At 42.7% G+C, this 16,114-nt stretch overlaps 1 long non-coding RNA gene across 1 annotated transcript in view; it reads right to left on the bottom strand.

Moving 5' to 3' along the window:
- LOC112943576 overlaps nt 1–16,114 on the bottom strand; it is a 32,244-nt gene that overhangs the window by 13,623 nt on the left and 2,507 nt on the right. Inside the window, exon 2 of the long non-coding RNA XR_003248621.1 lies at nt 10,386–10,492. This is a non-coding gene — a long non-coding RNA (uncharacterized LOC112943576). The remainder of the gene's footprint in view (nt 1–10,385; nt 10,493–16,114) is intronic.

Genomic DNA, 16,114 nt, shown 5'->3' with positions numbered 1-16,114 from the left:
CAGTTGATTAGTGGAGTTCATTTCTAGGGTACGGTTTTTGGTAGATCAGCTCTTCTATCTCAGGATATATTTGCAGTCACTGGAAGCATTACAAAGAGTTACAAAAAATAGGCAGGAGAGATAGGAACAATTTGTCAGGGTGCTGGTATCCCTAAAAGCTGACAATAATGCTGTGGTCTGCTGAACTTAYTCACTGCTTTACATGATAGCAGCATGTGAAATTAATAGCTGTATTTAAACCTTGCTGTTATCCACAACAGCTAAACATCTGCCAGATTCGCAGTTAAAAACCTATACTACTTTTGCAGCTTATAACTAGAGACTGTAAAAATTCTTTCTAAAGATAAAACAGGATGTACAAGATGTCAGACGGAACACATTTCTTACACACAAAATACTCAAAGTAAGGTTCAACCTGCCAGTCGAGAGAATCACAAAAAAAAACATTCCTTGCTTCTTTAACATGCTGCTTGGATTTTAACCCAAAGCTTTTTCTGCTCATTACACTAACACAAGGATTAACACCTTGGAACATTTGTGCAAAAAGCAGAGGTTATTCAGAAATGCTAATTCAGCCCATGTGCACTGCATAGTTTTCAGTGGCATTAAGGGAATGCCCGTGTTGTATATATTATTTCCATTAAAGCTACTATTACAGAATTATGTTCACACCAGCACATGCCCTGGCATCTGGGACTATTAGGAGCCACCTTGGGGATGTCTTTAAAGTTAAGCCTTTCTTGCATAAGCTTGAAAATCTAGTCCAAGGTTGGCTAGGAATCTTAGACCTCGTTCTTAAACCAACAGGCTGACCTAACCTCAGAGCCTCCCGGTGCTCCGTCTGAATCCACCCATCGCCTCATGCTGATTCCTCCTATGTAAGTAAATAAATAAACCCTAGAACTTGGTAGCAAACAATTTCATTCCTGACTTTATCACTTTATCAACTGCTTTTTTAATAACAGAAATATAAAAAATAATTTGCAACATCAATGGTTTTTTTTTGTTTGGGTACATGGTTTGATTCATCATACTGTGCTACACAAGCMCCATTTGGGGAGGATTGTTTCATTACACAGAAACTGAAAGGCAGGCACCTCTCCTATCACAAAGGAGAAACTTTKAACGTGTTACAGTTACCTAAGAAAATGGCAGTTACTGAGGGATTTCCAGTCTGTTGAGCTGCTCCGAGTCTTCCTTAAGCAGAGGAACTTCTTCACACTTTTAAAAATCAAAACTGGATTTCCCTGTGGAATGTCACCAGGTCCCTTTTTCCATCCTTCAGAAGATACTCTTCACTCAGTTGCTGAACTCCTTTCCATAGCTTCCCATTCCACATCAAGCCTCCTCTTTGAAAATGCCTTCCACTAAAGACTATTGGCCTGTTTTCTCTTCTTTAAGCTCACAGACAGATGGGGAAATCACTGCTCTGTAGCTACTAGTGAAAGGGGAGATGACAATTGGCTCTAAACAGCAGATCTGATCATGCTTCCATAACTGGACATTTAATGGCCCGCCTGAATCTCTGTGACACAATGTGTGGCAGCCCCCGCATCATGAGCAAAATCCAAGCATCACCAGAAAGCATGTGAGCCTCTTTCCAGTGTGCCTTCCTGAGAAGGAAGGGTCCAACCGTCTGATCCACAGCCCCTCTGGTGACCTTGAGGTGTGCTCTGCATCTCACACACATCCTTCCCTGTAACCTCACCTGTAGCTCTGTTCACTGTTTCATCCTGGTGAAGCACATGAGAGAGAACATGCAAAAAGCAGAGGGACATCGGCTCCATGCATTTGTGAAAACCTGCTCTTAAAAAGCTAAAAATAAACTTTGTACAGAATACCCCATCTCAGCTTCCTTACAGCTCCAGCAGATTCTCGCTGCTGCATTAAGCCCTCCATGATGGTGCAGGATCCTGGCAGGTTCAAAGACATTCTACTGAACCAAACAGTTCTTTCATGCCAGCTTAGGCCCCATGAATTACACCAGGCCTTGGCCTAAAACAGACCTTTATGGTCAATATAAACTCATTTTGTCTCCCTTCTCATTGTGGTCTGAAACTTTCTACAAGACTTTTCCCCCTTTTGTCTCTTCCATAAGTCCTTTCATAAGGCTACAGACGCACTGTGTCCTTACAAACTAAACCAAGTTCAATGGACGAAAATTTTTTGGAACAAAAATAAATTAAAACCAAAACTAAAAAAAATCCTCAAAACTTCTATGCCCAAAAAGCTGATTGTTGACATAACGAAGTGAGACCCTTAGCAGGGGTTACTGGTTCAGGCAGAGAGCTACTTTGCACAAACACTTAAGGTCTGTAAGCTGCCTTGAAGAGCAAGTAGACAAAACCAAAGTCTGGCCACGAAAGAGCAAGTTCTCGTGCCCCAGGTCACTCCTGGAGAGCTTTGATATCTTGATTCCCTTGTGAACTTTCCTAGATAGCTACAACCTTTTGTCCAAAACTACATGCACTTCTGTGAATTGCCATTAAGATTTAACGATAGTTTGATGCTGCAAAGACATACAAAAATGTCATTGCATCACCTTCCTAATATCACAAAGTTAACTCAAATTTACATCAAGGACAGGACCCAAGATCCCCAAATTATTGCTGCTGCTACAAGAAAGAAGAAATAAGGCCTAGGAAGAAACAAGGCCTTGGATTAAAGATCTTTGGTGAGCCACAACATGACCAGAAACTTAGGGAACTCAGATGTTAGATTTCTCTGTGCCGTGATTTATGAGTAATCTAAACCTCTACACGATCCCATCTCCAGCCACCGAACTGTGATACAGCTCTGTTCACCTTTGCATCACAGATGGAAGAGGATGCACTTAATCAGTGGGCGAAGACACTGAAGTGGGAGGGAAACCACTGCCCCTTCTTCACACGATCCGCTGTGCACATTCACTGCCTTTCAAACAGCAAAATTCACACTACTAACACAGAGCCATTGCTAACACTGTTACAGAAATCCTGCGCAAGCCCAGGATGAATAGTAGGTTTGAGGATTTAATTTGAGTAGGCACAGAAARGGTTCCATCTTCCCCCGAGACATCATGGAAGCAGCTCCCATAGAGCAAGAGCCACTAAATAGCAATGAAGTGAAAGGGGTTATGTTCCTTGCTGCGCAGGAGCAGCTCCCAGGAGCCCAAGGCACAGAGAGCCCCGCTTGGGTATTTTGTCTCCGTTAGGACTGAGTCAGCAGTGCCCTGCTGAGAGGCCTGGAGAACGTGGGGTGCGGCAGCTCTTGAGCACACAGCCTACACAGCAGGTTTCCTCTGGGATGGGCAGGGACATGAGCAATGGCAGGAGGCTCCTGTGCCACCAAGACTGGCTCCAGCCTCTGCCAGAGCCGGGTGACTCACAAAAATAGAGGGGGAGGGGAAAAAAAGGGCAAGATTTGGCAATCCAGACAGTCTTGCACAGTAGAAGGTTTTGTTCTCCACAGGAGAGCCCAAGCCCGCGTGACACGTGGTCAAGTTCTTCAGTAAAGCACTGCAATCCATGTCACTCTGCTCATCTTCTCAGGATCAAGGGACCGCATTGCCCAACTCGCAGAGCTCAGAGCCATGACAGGCCCTGCAGCGTCCACGGAAGAGCAATGCAGATGGAACTGAGAGACTCCCACTTGTCCCCTCTCCAGGAGCTAGACCTGCCTGGCCCCACAGGCTGCCAGTATCCACCTGGGAGGGGACGCCACTCCCAGCCGGCCCGGAGAAGCCAGCACTGTGATTCATGAGCGGAACCACTTCCCTTGGGAGAGCCGGAATGGCTCCCATTTCCTGCTCTCTACCCTACCCAGTTTTTAAGGTTGCCCTGCTCACCGCAGGGATCAAGGAGCTTGTGCAACAGCTGCTGAACTGCTGCACTTGATGCCCTGGCACAGCGAGGTGAATGAGCACCGACGGCTGGTTAGTACCTCTAAGAGCTGGGCTGCAAATCGCAGTGGGGACAACTGAAGTTGAGACAACAGCAAGYTGCACCCACTTGTGCTCAGAGCACTCGAAAATACCATTTTCTTTTCAGTAAACTCAATGAGTATCAACCTCTGCTGCTCTTAGGGCCCATGAAAAAGCCCACATCCCCAATGTCCTTTGTAGTTACTAGGGTACCAATAATCGACTGAAAACATTTTGCAGAAACTGGCTGTGAATACAGAGGGACATTCTCCTTTCACGAGGCGTATTAAGCACCCTGACACTGTTTCAGCACTTCACTTTCTGCTGTGCAAATGGCACAAACTGTACAACCTGGAGAACTCGGTTCTTATGTCTGGAGCTGATATATTCTGCTGCCCTTCCCTGTCCTAGCAAATCCTGAAGCCACAACATTTTAAATGGGCCTAATAATACATAGTGATGAGATTTTGGTTGCTGAAATCAAGCGTCCCTACTGAGGCCTTTTTTAGAGGTGTATGACATGTATGTGGTCTAATTCCCACAACCTGCTGAGCACCCTGACCCACAGCCACAACGACCTGGTGTGCAGAAGGGCACACTTGGCCGAGTATCCCCTTTTCAAAGGGTGACACGACACCCGCTCACCGTTTCAGATCAGCGGGACCAACCACGGGATTGGAGTAGCAGCAGGAGACAGTGCTCAGCAAGCATTGTCTGAAAAGCAACCACCTCTACGGTATTCAGTGTAGGATATTCATAAAAAAGATACTAAAAGAATAAAAAATAAGTAAAAACCAAAAACACATATACAGAGGATTACAGAAAAATTCTGTTCATGCTAAAAAGGGCCCCAGAAGGTCATCTAGTCCAGTCTCCTGCTCAAAACAGGGTCAGCTGTCAGGTTAGACTAGGCTACAAAGGGTTTATCTACTTCATTTGCCTTTTGGGATAACTATTACCAGGAGTGTTTAAAAAAAAAATATATATATATATATAGTATATATAAAAAGGTGTATATATATATGTGTATACATAAAAAAGTATATATATGTATTAAAACAAAAGGATCTTGACTTAATGAAATGAATTAAAATGAATTAAAAGAAATTAAAATGAATTAAAAGAAATTGCAACTACTTTGAAAATATCAGCCAACACTATCCATGTGTTCCCAGAAGTCAATTAACAATAAATGTTTTCCCAGTACTAACTCCTGCTCTGATATTGTACATAATGTGTTAAAACAAATCAACTGAAGTGTGAGGGTTGATTCCGGATTGTATAAATTTCAGTTTCACAAGTGGCAATGAGACTGACAGCCTGGAATATATGGGCAGGTTCTGTTTACGTCCAAGCACTGATCAAATATACTAATGCTAAAATGTTAGTTTTATATAAACTACATACAAAGMCCATCCCTAGAAGTAATAAGCTATCAATTAAAGATTCCTTAGATTTTTTAGTGCCATTTCCTGATAAAAATCCCATTTATAAGSACAGATTACAAGTTAAATATGCATGGTTTTACCAACATTAGCTCGCTAAARCCATTTGTTCTAAAGTCTGCTTTATCCTGTGTTATCAGAACTGGAGCCAAATTCCTCCTRTGGTGAAAGGGCAAATTCAGATACCTTTAGTCACCTTGTTCCACAGCAAGTCTCACTGAATCAATTGGAGATTGATGAATAGGGAAAGAACAAAGAGCTGGGACTGTACACAGGGCTAAAGGGAGGGTGGGTTACTGTTAAGACATGGATCCTCAGAGCATCTGCACCACTGAAAGCACCCCAGGATTTCTAAATTTCACAGTCACAGTACTCAAACCTATTACTGTTTTAACAGTGTGGTTAAAGTAGCAAAAACTCCCAGAGTAAGGGGCCTTACATGGCCTGGAACATGCTTCCACACTGCTACTTAATTCACATACGGGAAGGGAAATAACTCCTAAGTATTATTATAATTATGCTAAAATTACGTTATCTGAAGGAAAAAAAAGGAGSAGAAACACCCCACACAACATCTTAATACTACTGAAAGTGATAGATTTACTTTGCTACAAATTTGCATATGAAAAAGCACTAGCGGAGTCCCCTTCAGAGCTGCTGTATTTTGGACTAAGGAAAACAACACAGCTACAAGTCAAGAATGGCATCGCCAAGAATGGATAGGGGGTGTTAATTCAGATTGCCTGCATTTAAATGTTTTGTGTATAGAAAAATTCTCTAAAATTAAATATAAATACATGCTTAAATTTCTATAAAATTTCTAGAACTTGGTAGTTTAGTCTGCCTGAATTACAGAAGACAGGTAATGCTGCTATGCAGTAAAGGTGCTTTTCACCTTAAATTTACACCGTGGGAACATTACTCAGCTTTGACTGCTCCACACCTTGATTGGCAAAGGCAGAAGCAACCACTTCCATCAGGATTTTGTGAAACAGCACTCTGCTATATTTAGTGCCCCAAACCTACGGCCATAAATCTTTGGTTTTCCCAAATTATCAAATTCCACAGCCACTAGTCAGACAGGACATCCCCAGCCTCATCTAACCAGGGCTGTTAACAATCACCTTCTTCCTTATTGTCCCAGGAACATTTCTCTCTAATCACCCTCTTCCTTCTTGTCCAATCCCTGTTTCTCTCTAAATACCTCATGTTAGCACCATTCAAACATGCAACATGACTTTTGATATGGTTTACGTGAAGGGCATACTTCAAGTACCAGCAGCTATAAAAACAATCCCAGTAAATATAATATACGCCGGATCTCACAGAACAATGTGCATTAAGTGAGGGCCTGGCATTCTCATTGCTTTTATCCTAACCCCACCTAGCTGATCCACAGGCACGAACCCAGCACTGGTACAAAAGCCTGTACAAATAGAAATGCGAGCTAGAAAACACCTTATGATCTCAGAAAAAGATGAGGATGCTCTGGCAGACCCACGAGAAGAGCYGTGTTTCATCTTTGGCTCTGGAAGCCACTTTTGTAATAACAGTTGTTTGTGCTGCTGACTTCCTTTCACACCTGTGACCCTGCTTGTCACRGCCTCCTGCCTGCTGGAAACTTGGCAGGAGACAAGAGAAGAGATATTAGGGAACCAATGCTACATCCTGAGAGAGGCCATAAAGTCCAAAGGTTGAACAGAATTGCCAGGAGCAGCCTGATAAACGAAGGAAGTACGTGGCTCCGACAAGACATGCCGCTGTGCTCGAGTACATTATGTTCAGGCCCCGAGAGCTGCACCCCAACGTCTCGCACGCAATACGGGCGGCGCTACCCGGGCGCCTCCTTTACCAGCCTTTCCCAAATAACCCCCTTGGAAAAGAATTATTTTAATGTTTGAAATCATTCTGCCACTGTTCTCTGTGCTGCAAGTGCCTGAATTTCACAGATCTTAAAACCCCCACTCATYATTATTTGTTCAAATTACGCTAAGAGGGCTTGTTAATTTAATTAAAAGAAAAAAAAAATCCAGAGTCAAATCCCTTCTGAATTAACATATTCAAGTCTTTCTAAAATCTGGCTCCTGTAAAGGATTTGTCCTTAAAAATCTATCAGACTGTAACTAAGCCTGAAACTTGGCATRAGAATAAATAAATCAATAGCCAGATCCTTCAAAAGCACTCAAACCATTAAAAATAGCTAGTAAAATATTCCTTCAGGAGGAGAGTAGCACAGCAAAGGTTTCCCATTAGGAAGAACAAGGGACATGATTAATTTCAAGTATTTCTGCCAGTCTCTATCCCAGGCTGTGGCCTGACACCGGCTCTGTACAACTAGCCCACGTTTTGGGAAGCTGCGCTCTAAAAGAGAGCAGAAAAATCTTTTGGGTTTCGGAAGAAATTCAACCAAAGTAAAAACACAGCGTGGCCTGATGCAGAACTAAGCAAACGTGAGCAGAGCGGCAGCTGAGGAGAGAAGAAAGAGGACACGAACTGCTTTGAGCTCCTGTTGCTGTGACCGCTTTGGGGCTTTCAACGCGGCAGCCCTGGGCGGGGGTTCACAGGGCTCGAGCCCAGCGCAGAGGCGCACGGGTGCGCAGAGGCTCGAGGCTCGGCCGCTGCTCCCGCCGAGCGCGTTCCCCACGGGGAGGAGAGGCCGGCAGGGCCGCCAAGCCGCTGGCTGCCCCGCGAAGCGGCATGGAGGCGGCCGGCAGCGCTGCCCTCCCTGGGGAGCGCGGCGGCGGGAAGCGCGAGCGGGGAACTGCCTTTTTAGGAGCGCGGCCGAGGCRAGCCGGGAAGCGCTGCCGCGGCGGCCACGCTCCGCAGGGACCTCGGAGGCCCTATAAGGAGAAAGGCAGGAATTTCCGGGCCCAGCAGGAGCAACACCAGCTGAGCGGCGAGGTGGAAGCCCAGGGCGGCCCCTCGGCCACCACAGCCCTCCCTGCGGCCTCCAGTCCGGCCTCGCCGGCCCCGAGCATCTCGACRGGGCCTTATTAGGAAGCCGAGAGGCTTAATTAATTACAAGATCCTTTTCAGATCTGCAAAGCCAGATGGTTTGTGGGTGAACCACACTTGATTTTCATGTGACGTTTTCAGGCAGTCAAGGCAACGTTTTGGAGAGCAAGTCTCTGATGTCAGGCATCATTTTAGCTACCCAAGTATAGGGGGACAGATATTTAGGAGTTTAGGACAGATATTTAGGAGTTTAGGACAGATATTTAGGGGAGGAACTGCCGCCCCAACGGCTTCAGCAGGCCTGGCAGGACACTCAGACACAGGTACAGGGGAAATGGGCCTGAGCAAGCTCCATATGATTAACCTACCTCCCCAGCTGCCCCCAAAACAGAGCCACTTGACAGGGGAACAAGAAGATTTCAGTTTCTTCCAGTTTGAATTAAATCCCTTTCAATGTATGTGTTCTTTTTGCTGGGGAACAAAACAAACTAATTCACTTGCAGTAAGACCTGTCTATATAGGATGAACATGTAAACACGTCCCATATTGTTGCTCTCTCTACTTTCCTGACTCTAGTTTTCACTTGGATGGAAGGAGGAGGTGAATAATAATAAAAAAAACTTTGGAAATTTGGGAGTTAAAAAAAATCCTCATGAATAAATAATTCTTAATTTGATTTTAAATCCTTATCTGAGAAAAAGTGACAGTAAAAATGGAGAAATCTTGAATACTTTTCTTTGGAGGGAAAAAAAACTCTTCACAACTTAACATCTCTTAACTCTTCATGACATCAGTATCAGACACTATCTTTCCATGAGTAAAGCAGCATTCCTGGTCTTTATATAAAGTGGTATATCTGTATTCAAGGAATTACCCAAACATTTTGCCATCTTGCTTTCTCAATGTTAATCCTTAAGCACTGCCTGCCCTGAGATGCTGTATAGTGCAGTCACAGAAGTCGTAAGTTTTAACCTGAAGATACAAGAATGGCTCGACAGGGGCAATTTGCATCTATTTTAAGCAGAGAGATGACAAAAGCCTGCTCCACATCACAGACCAGTGCCACCATTAGTGCCTTCAGGCAATAACTCCAGCAGGGGAGACCAGAACTTTGATTAATCTTCCCGCATCCCACTTGCAACACATTGGCAGGACAACATGGGCAAAGAACTAATTACCTATGGATAATCACAGGGAACCAAGTTTCCAGGAGGCCTATCATGAGAAAGCGGAACACAACCACCACAGACGGTTACATTAAACAGCTGAAAAATACCTAGGTGCACAATAAACTCACTCTGTGTGTGCTGAGATGTTGTGTAGGCCTTGCTCCAACTGTTGATTGAGCTGGGATTACATTTCTGCAGCTCCAAAGGAGCACCAGGGAAAGGCTACTTTCATAAAAGGAATAGAAGTTTGGACACCAGGTTTCATACTGTAAATTTCACCTTTAAAATAACTTGCTTGCCAAAGCGGTTCGGCTGCCAGAGGGAGAAAAGCAGGCAAAATGTTCCCCTAATAAGCTATGATTGTGCGATGCTGCTCAGGTACAGGAGTCATCACTCCAGAACTGGGGTATATTGGTTCATTAGGAGCAATTAAAAAAAAAAAAAAATCAGAAAAAAAAAGAAAAAGAAAACAACTTCCAAAAACAAAACACACCTATATGCCACATGCATTTGTTTATGCAGCTGCAATGAGTGATGAAATCCATTTATGAGCTGAAGTCACAAGATTCGAAGCAGGTCTTTGTTTAATCTCAGTAAGTCATGACATTTCCCTACTACTTATAATAATATCATTTGGATCAACCTTTTCCAACTTATGCACCTGGTTTTTAACAGCACTGACCAAATGCAGTTCTCATTTGCTTCACTGGAGCCTGAGCACAGTCTATTTCTGAACTGTTCCTTTGCCTAAGCATCCTAAACACAAATAAAGGAATCTTGTTTTGATTTAAAAGATGTACAAAGTTTTTGAATTTAGGAAATACTCTGCAACCCTTACTCAAGCTAAGGCTCTATCCAACCTTCAAAGTGTGTAAGTAAAAAACTGATGAGACCATTAATGGAATGAACACTTACCAAAGCAGCCCTCCTACCACCAAAAAGTCTTTCCAGATAGAGGCCTTTAGAAGACTTAAAAAGGTTTTCTGGAGACAATAGCTCTCCTTCCAGCATGATTCTGTGACCTGGGGAAATAAAATGAAGTAGAGAAACGCAGCATGAATACACCGAGTAACAAAAGAAAGACAGGGTATTTGCAGGAAAACAGATTAAACACAAGTAACTATCAAGACGTATTTATTTTGTGTGTTTATACAGTSCAGTAGGTTCTAGATGTATTATTGTAACTAAAATGGTCAGGAATCAGTAATACTGCATATAAGTCAACAACACATTTTTAGCTTTGATTTTAGGAAAAAACAGTATTTGCCACTATTGCTCATGCCATCGCACCACTTGTAGCTTCACAGGCACATCTGTTGTTTTTGTGAGGATCAGATCAAAACTAAATGAATCTAGGATCACTCTTAATATAGTGAGTGATTTTTTTAAACTGTTACTAGAACAAGAGGGTTTTAAAATAAATACCTAAAACATAAAGATAAAGACTTCTAACCAGAAGAAAAAGTGAATCTAACAGGACATCCTAGACAGGAAGCTGCTGCTTAACCTTAGCCACATCTGAATAAAGGTGTTGCTCTCTGCACACATTTCTCTGTTCTGTTTCCAATGTTCGGCTTATCCATCTGTTGCTCCTCAAAGTCCCAAAAAGGCAGGAATAGAGGTGGATTTTACAGCATGTCCTCAAAATAATCAAGTCAAGGTGGCAGGAGGAAAATGCAAAGATCTTTCACCTGGAACACTCTGCTCCAAGTTCTCTCTTGCTTATGCTGGAAAAGATCTGTTAGCTCAAACACATCAAGGTGTAGGACTCACTGCAGYACAGGACAACTTGGTCCAGCGGCAGCTCGGACCCAACCTCTAAAACGGCAAAAGCCAAAAACTTCATGCAGAATAATATAATGCATGATAATTACACTAAGGCAATTATCACCCAACTGGCACAAATAAGAGTATATTCCTCTACCCAGCATCTTTTATAATCTGCTTTCGTAGTAAAATAAGACACAGTCATCCTCCCCAATGTAAAAAAAAAAAAAAAAAAAAAAATCCTGAAATGAAGACAAACATGAGCCAGTCTGGGAAGCAATGACACTGCTGAGAGGGAAAGAAGCACTTTTTCTGTTGTTTTCAGATACATGCACATATTGGGCCTGTGCTTAGCTTAGGTACATGAGCATTACACTGACTTGTGAAGAGAGAGCACGTTCTCAGTAGGACTGCAGAAAGGCCTAATTGCCTTCCATTTTCTTAGGAAGGCTGCATCACCCAAATAAAAGTCCCACAAGGTCATAACAAATATCTATAATCTTACTATCACTTCAAATTACATAAAGCAGATATTCCCATGGAAAAATAAATTTAGATGCAACCTTCCTATCTAAATTCTAAGTGTCTGCTGGAGTTTATATCTCTCATTCTTCCAGCTCCAACATCCTGTCCACTTTCCTTTAGTTTCTTGGCATCTACTGTACCAGCATGTCAGAAAGAAACTGCAACTATCCAAGTCAAAGTAACAGCTGAAAACCATGTATCAGTAGAAGACATTATTTAAAATGCTAGTCCAGATGACCTAAAWCCAGCTGAAAAACAGCAGAAAGGGCACATTTAAAAAAATAACTGTGAGATTGTTAAGTAAACAGCTCCCTTACTGGATTTGCTAAAATCAACCAAAACCTTTTTCCCCTTTCCACATTAAAGGAGAGTCCTAAAACCACATTTTGCATATTTTATTAGTTCAAACTTTTTCTACCATGGTTCCCAGGACAGACCAAGACTAACAAACTTACAAACATAATTCTGACATTGTTCTGAAATAACACTATCAAAAATTGCTGGAGTGCCAACTCCCAGGACTATCAGTAACTGTCCTTATTGCCAGATCTTTTATGGAAACCTAAACAACTTTTAGCCTGTAGGAGTTACAATTTACTGAAGTTGAACTAGTCAAAGATTTAATAATCAATATTACCCATTTCATGCTAGTCCTTGACTAGTTTCATTCCAAAGAGTTACAGATTTGGAGAAAGAAAAATATTTTTGTGACTGTTAGGAAAGAAAAATGTAGCTGAAAGTTTCTTGAAAGGTCAGAAAATTAGGAGCTATCCTGTTAGAAACAGATTAGCAGCTAGAGAAAAGGCAAGGTGGTCAGAGGTGTGAGAAGCATAATCTATCAGATTGATGGCACCACTGTGTATATGGTACAATTATATCTTATCTTCCCAGCCCTGCAACCAAAATAAACCACAGCCAAGTCTTGGAGGCTGATGCTGTTGTCTTTAAGCACACACCCCTTGGGGTGGTGACCTAGGACACACCACACATCTTTTATTTCATGTAAGACAAAATCACAACAAATATAATCAGTGTTTTTCCTTTTAGGACTCTCACTGGGACTCTTTGATGTGTTTTCCCTATCTTCCCCCCCCCCCCCCCTTTTCAAACATCACACTCGGGGGTTTCTCTGAGATTATCATGTCCCGGTTTTAATGTAACCTCTTCCATGCAGGCGCATTCCCAAGCTCCCAACACGGCAACTGTTGTAACAGTACACAGCAACCCTACACCAAAGCATACCTTGTCCAAATGAAACCAAAAGGGAAATTTAGATGAGTACATTCTGCTTAGGTTGGAATTTTGGCTCAGGCACAAGAGTTAACACTCCTCGTCTTGCAAAAAAGAGCCTTGCAGGAGATACTGAAAATGAAAGCATCTCTAACTCAAATCTGTGACAATCTGGTCGCTTATATAGCATGTTCACACACCCTGGGAAATTTTACCCATACAGACCCACTCATGAASGGGAAATTCTTAGTTCTACTGGAGTTAACAAGGGTCTTGCCATTTACTGAGCATACCCAAGATTGCACTGGTATGATTTAGCCCCCTGGTGTAAAACTAATTAACTTTCTAATTTCTATCTGGCTGCTTACCAGTTTTCCTTTGTTTCAGGAGCAATTATTTACATTTACATTTTATCTCAGTTCTCTTTAGTAACATCCCTATTGACGCAGGGAATCCTTAAACAGATTACCACATCCTTTTCTAAATGTTACTTAAGAGATGCATTAGGGCACTATAGTCCTTAACTTTTTCAGACACACTAATAATAAAATGCCTAAACTTGAAATAGGCAATAAGCAAAACTTGTTTAACTGGAACGCCTATAAAATACCATGCAAACAGCTGCCCTACATTTATGTCGCCAGTAGATTCACAAGGTTCTAGAGTTTCCATTTATCAACTACGATTTGACAGCACCGGTATTTATTTCTGTTCTTCTCAGCTACCCTCCATCAAGTCACTTTGCACAGGGGAAGGCGGAGGTAGGAGGTAAGACAAGACCTGGAAACATCATCACATGGGAAGGTGTCACAGGAAGAAATTGCTTACTGAGCCTGACAGTGGCCATATAAACAGCATTAGAGGGAGTGCACACACATGTACCCTCCATACGGGGGAGGACAAGGTGGGTGAAAGTCAAAGCTATTATAAGACAAATACAAATATAAAACACYGTTTTTAATCTCCAGGATCCCAAAATATTTTTGAGAACTCCCAGTGTTCAGGGAAGCAGGGAGGGAGAGAAAGGGCGGGAAGAGGCTGTAAGTTCTGCTGAAGTGTTTCTTATGGTTTCTATCCTCTTTGGAGGAGGGAAAAAAAAGAAAATCTACTACAAGCAACAAAGGATTTTGAAACCTACAGAAAAAGTGCTTGCTTGACAAAAAAAATAAAAAAAGAGTTTGTCTTTTGCTAAACCTTCTATTACCCTTCAAAAGGCATACCCTGGAAATGCACATTTCATTTTGCAAATGAAATGCTGTTTGATTTAAAACTTGTGCATTTTTACCAGGATGGCTATTCCTGTCAGTTAACCCTTGACTACAGATCTGTGAAAAAACCAAAAAAGTCCAGGTTACATGGAAGATATAGGTGTAATTATTAAAGTTCACGGAATTTTCTACATTCCCCTCCTTACTCTGAAACCTTAACCCTTTTGTGAACATTGCCGTATGTACCCTCCTTTGTCTGGCTGCCTGGTGGGCCACCTGGAAAGCATCAGCCTTCCACGAAGGAAACTCCTCTATGCTAATGGAGCATTGCCTTAAAACAAAGCCTTGCCTTCCACTGTCAGTTCCCAGAAAGGTTTATTGTTCTATCAGCACCCCTATCGAGTTCGAGCGCGGAGAGAGAAGTGTTTACAGTACGTGCGGCAGCGCAGCGAGGCCGGGCTGTTGCAATCCGGCTGCAATCCCYGCCAAAGGGGAACGTTAGCCCTGGCACGCGGCTCCCACGCCCTCCCCTTCGCACAGGCTTTACATTAACTCCGTGACACCCTGCTAGGCACAAGGGTTATTTACACAACACACAGTCTTGAGACTAGCCTTTGTTTGACTGCTATGTTGACAGGCTTACCGAGCATTAGTGACTATAGTAAAGGTGTATTGGGAATCCACTGCAGCCCACATATGAATGAAATGTTTTGAAACTACTTTGATTGAGTTTCCAGCTGCAGCCTAATTCTCTTTTAGCCAGAAGCTGCTGGAACAAACAAAGCCCCTAACTGTAATGGAGACCATTGAATCCCACTAACATATGAATCCCACGTGAACTTCAACTCGGGATGTGTTGGTGATGCACTAAAAAGCAGCAAACATCTCCTCCCGCAGGTATTTTCGCAGGTATTTTTCCTGGGACAGATTTGAACTGGATGTATTTCCCAACACAGTTCACCTCATGGTTGTGTCAGCACAAGGGAGGGGACAGTGTGGGAGCAGGAAGAGGGCAGGACTGCCTCTTTGTCAGCAGTGCTGGCCGAAAGTACTTGTGGAACTACATTGCGCTGATCTACATCTGTAGAAAACCACTCCTTGGTTTTCTTAAAAGTTACTGTCATATACACAWATGTTTAAAAATATACATGCTTAGGAGCAGCTTTACTGACTGGAGGTGGCCAGGGGGGCTTCACTTTCCCCACAACTATCAACCTCTGGTCATATGAGGAAGGAGCTGCTGCTGGACACGTCCTCTTCCCCACAGGGTGTATAATGCAGAAAAGTTCCTCTGTTGCACATGACATTTTGTTGTCCAAGTATTGGACAAGCATTAGCGCTATCTCCTAGATTCCAAGGAGCACGGCATGCAATTCTAGAAAGGCTTCAACCTCAGTGCCTCCGCTTCCCCTCCTGTCAAAGGGCCATGTAATCCTTCCTACCACGTGATATTTTTGATACTAACAACTGCAAATCACCTGAATGCAAAGAAAAGTACCCTCAAAATAGAGCTGACCTAGAACAACAGGAAGATATCTAGTCAGAATGTCAGAGAGTGACCCGAGAGCGAAAACAGCATAAATCCACGTGCCAGGATATGTTCTGCCCAGCCTGGGTCGGTTTCAGCCTGCGTTAAAAGACTGATGAACCAAGAAAAATGTCAATGGTTGATATCTGAAAAGCAAAGCAGGAGGACAGTAATACATATTTTATACTAATAAGAACTTAGGTAAGCCAAGATCTTCTTCCCAATGAAGTTCCAATCCTGTTCTACACCTTTTTCTTAAAGCTTTTTTTTTTTTAAAAAAAAAAAAAAAAAAAAACTAGAATTAGTTCATCGCATGGGTAAAGCATCATTTTTCCATTGAACTTCGTACTTCACTAGGACTTCACTCTCATTATGACCATTTTACA

The sequence above is a fragment of the Nothoprocta perdicaria genome, unplaced genomic scaffold (assembly GCF_003342845.1).
Source record: "Nothoprocta perdicaria isolate Ctin4 unplaced genomic scaffold, notPer1 scaffold_0, whole genome shotgun sequence".
Classification (NCBI taxonomy): domain Eukaryota; kingdom Metazoa; phylum Chordata; class Aves; order Tinamiformes; family Tinamidae; genus Nothoprocta; species Nothoprocta perdicaria.
Note: the sequence above shows the minus strand (reverse complement) of the source record. Positions and strands in the feature narration are given on the sequence as shown.